We start from the raw sequence: 7,157 nt of genomic DNA, 5'->3' as shown, positions 1-7,157 counted from the left end.
CATTCATTTCAGTTCTCCATAAAAATAACTTTTTATTTATCTTTTCCATCACAAATGGAATATTCTGTTACATATTGAATTCTCAATGATCAGAAGAAGTTCAGGATCTGGCTGTTCGGGTGCATCAGTATCTGATGTATCGTCAGGATTTGATACATCATCAGCATTTGGATGTCATCAGTATTTGAAGCCAGTCTGCTTAAAGGATTTGTTCTGTTCCTTGTAATGTGGAGCAGATATCTTTTACGTCTGAGTTATAGGACTTTATCTATTCAGTTGAAGATATTTATCAGTTTCAGTTAGCTTTTGATAATGAATATCTTAGACTGATTTGTTGTAGCTGTGTAGTATATAAACACAGTTTAGGTCTGAAATAGATATGTCCTAAGTCCAATCATGTATGAGGATTTAGGAATAACTTTTATGTTATCTGTTTTGATTTCATTGATATTAATAAAAGACTTGTTTTGTTTTTATTGGGGGCTCTATCTATTTAAATGTTTAAATAAGATATACCACAGTTTAGAGTAAAGCTTTTTATGGATTATGATGAGATCATAATAATGAGACCTAAAAGATGATAACTCTAAACTTAAATAGTTCATGGTCGTAGGATTACTAACTGGTAATTAATAATCCACAAAGATCGGTACATACTATGATTGCTTCATTATGAAGGATGTCTGTTCTCATAGACATTGTGTGGTGACACTATAGCTAGTATGTAGGTGCTTATTATAGAATAAGTTCACTAAACATGACTCACACAGCTGAACAACTGATGGAGTTCACTCACGTGTCAGCAGTTGTTCACATAGTGATAGTTGTACAAGTATCTTTACACTTGAGGTCATCATAGTCATCTTGTGTACACTGAACTATACTTTGGTTTAGTTCTTAGTCTCAAGGGACAATTATAAGGGTTCTACTGGGTATAGGAATTTATACACGAAGATAGTGTATGATCAATAAAGGATCTACCTCAAACACCATATGAGATATGGAAAGAAAGGAAACCGAGTCTTAAACACGTTAAGATTTGGGGATGTCTAGCTCATGTCAAGAAAGTTGACCCAGATAAGCTGGAATCTCGATCCGTAAAATGTAATTTTGTCGGATATCCTAAAGAGACTTTGGGGTATTACTTTTACACCGATCATCGGGTGTTTGTCTCCAGACATGCTACCTTCTTGGAAAAGGAGTTTATCCTTGAAGGAAACAGTGGGAGCAAAATTGAACTTGATGAATTTCAAGAAGCACAAACTACTACGGATCAAGTGGAAACACCTGTTCAGACTGAACAACCTTCTGTGGAATAGCCCATTCGTAGGACAGAGAGAGTGTCTCGCCAACCCGAGAGGTACTATGGCTTTGTCATTAAGAATGACAATGAGTTGTCAATCATTGATGATGACGACCCTGTGACCTATAATGAGGCTATGAGTAGTGTTGACTCAGAGAAATGGCATAGTGCCATGAAATCCGAAATGGAATCTATGTATACCAACCAAGTATGGACTCTGGTTGAGGCGCCTGAAGGTGTTAAGCCTATTGGGTGCAAGTGGGTATACAAAAGAAAGATTGGAGCAGATGGCCAGGTGGAGACCTATAAGGCCAGGCTCGTGGCAAAAAGGATTCAAACAAAGGCAAGGGATTGACTTTGATGAAACTTTTTCTCCTATAGCCCTGTTAAAATCAATTCGGATTTTGCTTGCGATTGCTGCTTACTAAGACTATGAGATCTGGCAAATGGACGTGAAAACGGCCTTCCTCAATGGGGAACTTGAGGAGGAAGTGTATATGACACATCCAGAGGGTTTTCTTTCCAAGGGAAATGAACACCTAGTGTGTAAGCTGCTGCGAACCATATATGGTTTAAGGCAAGCTTCTCGTAGATGGAACATCCGTTTTGATGAGACAATCAAAGAGTTTGGTTTTATAAAAAACATAGATGAACCATGTGTCTACAAGAAGGTTAGTGGGAGCGCGGTAACATTTCTTGTATTGTATGTGGATGACATACTTCTTATAGGAAATGATATACCGATGCTACAATCAGTCAAAGTATGGCTATCAAAGAACTTCACTATGAAGGACTTGGGAGAAGCATCCTACATTCTCGGTATGAAGATCTATAGAGATAGATCTAGAAGAATGATAGGTCTTACCCAGGGTACATACATCCAGAAACTGCTTAAAAGGTTTAGCATGGAAATCTACAAAAGTGGTCTCATACCGATGAGCCATGGAGTGTCCCTTTCCGAAAAAATGTCTCCTAAGACACCTGAGGAAAGAGAGCGTATGAGTAAGATGCCTTATGCTTCAGCAATAGGATCTATCATGTACACAATGTTGTGTACAAGGCCTGATGTTGCTTATTCAATTAGTGTGACGAGCAGATATCAGTCCAATCCAGGTGAAAATCACTGGAAAGCAGTGAAAAACATCCTTAAGTACTTGCGAAGGACTCAGGACATTTTTCTTATTTTTGGTAGTTAATCCGAGTTGAAAATAGAGGATATGTCAACGTCGAGAGAGTTGACACACATAACAACGTAGCAGACCCACTCACAAAGCCACTTTCTCAGAGCCACTTTGATCGTCATAAAGACAAGATGGGTATTAGATAACAGAGTGATTGGCTTTAGTAAAAGTGAGAGATTGAAAGAGATATGTCCTAAGTCCAATCATGTATGAGAATTTAGGAATAACTTTTATGTAATCTGTTTTGATTTCATTGATATTAATAAAAGACTTGTTTTGTTTTATTGCGGGCTCTATCTATTTAAATGTTTAAATAAGATATACCACAGTTTAGAGTATAACTTTTTTATGGATTGTGATGAGATCATAATAATGAGACCTAAAAGATGATAACTCTAAACTTAAATAGTTCCTGGTCGTAGGATTACTAACTGGTAATTAATAATCCACAAAGATCTGTACATACTATGCTTGCTTCATTTTGAAGGATGTCTGTTCTCATAGACATTTGTGTGGTGACACTATAGCTAGTATGTAGGTGCTTATTATAGAATAAGTTCACTGAACATGACTCACACAGCTGAACAACTGATGGAGTTCACTCACGTGTCAGCAGTTGTTCACATAGTGATAGTTGTACAAGTATCCTTAGACTTGAGGTCATCATAGTCATCTTGTGTACACTGAACTATGCTTTGGTTTAGTTCTTAGTCTCCAGGGACAATTATAAGGGCTCTACTGGGTATAGGAATTTGTACACGAAGATAGTGTATGATCAATAAAGGATCTACCTCTTCCAGTGTAGGAAGAGAATGTTCAATGCTGATCCACTTATGTTAGTTCAGGAATCTCTGACCAGAGTGAATGAAATTAGAAAGGAGTTTCTAATTTACATTAAATAGAACTAAGCATAGTGCATGGGAAAGCAAGTGATTAAATAAGATAGGCTTGACACAAGTTCCATGCCTTGTATTTAATCGTGACATTGCAGAGTAGAAGAAATTAATTGTACGGTAACTACTCACTGAATAGGTTCTTGGTATTTTAAGCAGTGAATTCGTATTATCCGGATAGTCGCGATATGCTGGGAAGTATCCCTCACGATGTAGAATAAATATGATTAATTAATTAATCATATTTAATGAATTAGAGAATTTATATAAATAATGATAAAATAGTTTTATTATTATTTATTTCTACTACCGGCTTAATATTGAACCTACAGGGTCACACCATAAAAGAGAATGATTTAATGGTGGAGAAATTAATTAATAATGGCCGATAATTATTTATTTATGAAATAAATAATTAATTGGCAAATTTAATAATTGATTAAATGAGATTTAATTGATTATAAATTAATTAAGAAAAAGTTCTTAATATTATTAATTAAGAATTTAATTTTTAGAAATTAAATCAAGTGAGAGAATTATTTCTAAAGTGTTTAGAAAAAGGATTAATAATTAAAAGGTGTTTTAATTATTAGTGAGAATAATAAAAGGTTAATAATAATAATATTTTATGGGAAAATTTTCAGCTGAAAATTTTGCCTATAAATATCCTATTATAGACCCTATTTTTGCCTCAACCAAAAAGATTTACAAAACCCTAATTCTCTCCATCTCCTCCTCCTTCATTATATCATTTTCTTGGTGGATACCGGTGGAGTGCTTCACACTTGAGGAACAGCTGCTAAGGATCTCCATTCATCATTTTTGGATCGCCATTAAAGACCTCCATCTTTCCATTAACGTAAACTTCTTAGGTAAACATACTGAACTACGAATTAAATATTATTTTTCGCATGGATCCTGCGGAGGGTTTCGTTTTTTTTTAAGATTTAAATTTACGTTTTCGTTGCGTTTATGTGCTAAAAACCCATCAAGGTCATCACTTAGTGTATCGATCTCGAGTATCATTCGACCTAGCAGCTCTCAAGAACATCAGTATTTCTTGAGAGGATTTTATAACAGTTTTTATCGGAAATATAAAAAGCTGTTATATTTTATTACTTGTTCGAAATATTTATACAATTGTATCCAACCCCCCTTAAACAATTGTATCTTTACTGGGCAACAATTGGTATCAGAGCTCACTGATAAATTTACAATCAGAAATGATCTAAACATGTCTCTGAACAAGTATAAAAGCATTAAAATTCTCATTCTGAAAAAGACTGAATATCTAACATGGAAGGTGAAGATGCTCATGCACCTGGAAGCTCAGATCCAGATTATCTCGACGTAATCAATGATGGACCATTCATGCTAAAAAAACTGGTGTCTGCAACTCCTACTGTTGCTAAACATTATCAGCTGAAGGAGAAGACTGAGTGGACACCGGAAGAGAAAGTAGTTGTGCTGAAAGATGCAAAGGTAAGAAACATTTTGCATAACAATCTTGATTCTGTGATGTCAAATAGGGTTATAGCTTACAAAACTGCCAAAGAGATCTGTGATGCTCTTAAAACTCAATGTCAAGGAACCATGACCATCAAGAAGAATATAAGGGTTGTTCTGATTCAAGAATATGAACACTTTGAGGCCAAGCCTGATGAAAGTCTCACTGACATCTATGACAGATTTCTGACCCTGCTCAATAATCTGTCTTTGGTGGGAAAGGTGTATGATTGAGAGGATTCAAACACCAAGTTTTTAAGAGCTTTGAGTGAAGAATGGGAGACTCAGACTTCAATCATACGACATCAGTATGATTTGGAAGTAATTACTCTTGATGAAGTCTATGGAGCTGAGAACTCATTATTTGGAGGTTCAACAAAGGAGGGAGAGGAAAAGCAACAAAGGGAAATCGGTTGCTTTGAAAGTAAATGATAAAGCTTCAAAAGAAAAGTCTGTTGGAGATGTAACAATTTTCCAGAATCAGATACTGATGATTCATCATCAAATCCTGATGATGATACTGATTCTGAAACTGATGAGAACATGACAGATTCTGATGTCATGCAAATGGCCGCATTGCTGGTTAAGGGTTTCAGGAGGATGCAATTTAGGAAGTCTAAGAACAACAGAAGCTCTAGGAAGAAGTTCACTGGAGGTGAAAGGAAGTCAACTGGGCGAAAAGATGGAAAGGACTCTAAAGCTGGGAAGGTAGACATGACAAAGATTAAGTGTTACAACTGTGACGAACCTGGTCACTTTTCCTCAGAGTGCAAGAAAACAAAGTATGATAAAGGAAATAACAAAGCCCTGATCACTTCAAGCAAGAATTGGATGGACTCTTCTGATTCTAAAAATGATGACACATACTATACACTGATGGTTGGCTTTGATGATCCTGCTTCCTCTGAGTCTAAGATATAAACTCCTTTATTCTCTTTTGATACTGAGAATATATCTGAGTTGAAATATATTCTTAAATCTTTGCATGGTAATTTTAAGAATAAGACTCTAGAAACTGATAGACTAATAACTGAAATTGAGATCTTGAAATCTAAGAATGAACAGTTAGAGTCTGACTTAATAAATCAGATAGATTTGAAGAAAGAATGTGAGAGAGCTAAACATACAGTAAAGATTCTTGAGGCTAGATACAGTATGTTAGAAAAAGATCTAGAAAATGAGAGAAAACCCCTTAAAGCCTAGACTGATTCAGGCAAAAAGGTTCATGAGATAATCTCAAAGAAAAACTGGAAAGAATGCCTAGGCTATAAAGATGGAGTTAAGGATGTTGACACTGAAAATAAAATTACCCTTAAAACTCCTGTTAAGTTTATCTCATCAGAAGCTGATGAACCCAAATCCACTTTTGAAAAGGGTTCAACATCAGTATCACAAGCAAAACTGGTAAGTGATAAATCTCAAAGAAAGGAAAGCAAGGAAACTATTAAGTCTGTTAAGAAAGAAAAGAACATAGGACTTTTGTCAGCAAGACAATTGAAAAAGAAATTATCTGAGGTTACTGACAAACCGCAAGTAAAAAGTCCTAAAAGAAACAGGAATAGTAAGCAAGGTATTTCTAAGGATTCAAATTACAAGGTTGTTCATAATGCTCCTAGAAAAACTTGTTTTAAATGTGGAAATAGTAATCATCTTGCTATTGATTGCATGAGGAATAAGAAAATTAAAACTACTATTCCTGAGTCTGATGTTAGGGGTGGATCAGTATTTTATAAATGACAAAATCCTTGTTTCATTATGGTAGTATTCAATTTATACTTGTAATTCTTATCACAAGTTGTATCACAATTATTATGAACCTTTGCCTAAGTTTAATAATGTTGTTTGTGTGCTTAATTCTGTTGGTTTTACTAAATCTGCTTCTGACAAGACATATCCTGGCAAAGGAAAAACTGTCAAAAGTACTCTTGACACACAAAGGCTTAAGTTGTCCAAAAAGAGGGCCCAACAAGTGTGGGTCCTTAAAAATCCTTCTAATTAATTATTCTTCTGATTGCAGGGTAACAAGAAAAATACACTTGCCTGGGATAGTGGATGTTCAGGACACATGACTGGAAATAAATCCCTGCTGTCAGAATTTGAGAAGAAGGTTGGCCCAGATATATATTATGGAGATGGAAATGTAGGAAACACTTTGGGATATGGCAACTTGATAATTGGAAAGGTAGCAATAGAGAATGTAGCTCTGGTGGATGGACTGAAGCATAATCTTTTGAGCATCTGTCAAATCACTGACAGAGGTAATCATGTTGTATT

Source organism: Apium graveolens, chromosome 3 (genome assembly GCF_009905375.1).
Source record: "Apium graveolens cultivar Ventura chromosome 3, ASM990537v1, whole genome shotgun sequence".
Classification (NCBI taxonomy): Eukaryota; Viridiplantae; Streptophyta; class Magnoliopsida; order Apiales; family Apiaceae; genus Apium; species Apium graveolens.
Note: the sequence above shows the minus strand (reverse complement) of the source record.